This window comes from Volvox carteri, assembly GCF_000143455.1.
Source record: "Volvox carteri f. nagariensis unplaced genomic scaffold VOLCAscaffold_163, whole genome shotgun sequence".
Taxonomy (NCBI): Eukaryota; Viridiplantae; Chlorophyta; class Chlorophyceae; order Chlamydomonadales; family Volvocaceae; genus Volvox; species Volvox carteri.
Window position 1 is genome coordinate 37,575 of NW_003307706.1, and position 1,445 is coordinate 39,019.

Sequence of the window (1,445 nt, forward strand, 5' to 3'; positions counted from 1 at the left end):
GTTTCCGATTTATATTGTCCATACCATTCGTGCAGTACTATTGTACGCAAATTAGTAATGTACGACGTGATGCATTCGCTTGCATTATTTGTGCAGTTGTTCGAGTCGTACTGTCGTACGTGTCGTGTACTGCGATTTTTGGCCACAAACTAAGTGTGTCGTATTTTCGATACGTCTTAGAATGTTGCATCTGTTTCCTTTCCCAACGAAAAGTCTAGCTTTTGCAGGCGTAGTAAGTTGGTGAGTAACAGAGACTGTAGGTTTTCCTTGACGGGAGCGACTTGCTGAATTGCAGGCGTTTCCTGGCTAGGATGGCCTGCACGAACACTCATTTGTAGTGTTAGTTCAATCAAAGCATGTGCACACTCTGTATAAGATGTGTGTACAATTGCCATGAAGTACTTGTGACTTTTTGTGCAATGTGCGTTGAGAGAGCTTGTACCTGTACGCGATGTGTATGCTTATGAACCGAGTGGAAATGCTAAGAACAGCACATGTGTAGCTTATACCGGCAAGGGGCTACCCCCTTGTCGTACAACAAGGTGTACGGCACGGGGCTTATCTCTGTGTGTCGTACATTGTCGTGTGTACGGCAAGGGGCTAGCCTACTGTCGTAGATGTTAAGCTATTATGTGCTTGCTAGCATCANAGCTCTGCCAGCGGGAAGCCACATACCTTTAAACGCATATCCTCCTCTGCTGTGAAAGTGCACCTTTACACAGACTTTGGTTGATTCGAGTTGAAGGCTGTGCGTCTGCTTCCGGGGCGATGGTTCAGAGCTGAAAGAATTTCAGAGGGGCCTAGTGAATAGTCATTTTCCGTACTACACAAATTTGACTTTGAGTTAGTACGGCGATGATTGAGTGCTTTCCAAATTGGGATAGCGACTTGAAAATTCGAAGCTACTTCCCTCGCATTTCTAGGAATGCGAGCTGGAGTGCCCACGTTGTTACTGCTCGTGCTTCAGCAAAAGCAGCTGCTACTTGGGCCGAATTCCAAGGAGCTACCTGGTTGATCCTGCCAGTAGTCATATGCTTGTCTCAAAGATTAAGCCATGCATGTCTAAGTATAAACTGCTTATACTGTGAAACTGCGAATGGCTCATTAAATCAGTTATAGTTTATTTGATGGTACCTACTACTCGGATAACCGTAGTAATTCTAGAGCTAATACGTGCGCACAACCCGACTTCTGGAAGGGTCGTATTTATTAGATAAAAGGCCAGCCGGGCTTTGCCCGTTGAATGGTGAATCATGATAACTTCACGAATCGTATGGCCACGTGCCGACGATGTTTCATTCAAATTTCTGCCCTATCAACTTTCGATGGTAGGATAGAGGCCTACCATGGTGGTAACGGGTGACGGAGGATTAGGGTTCGATTCCGGAGAGGGAGCCACAGAGATGGCTACCACATCCAAGGAAGGCAGCAGGCGCGCAAATACC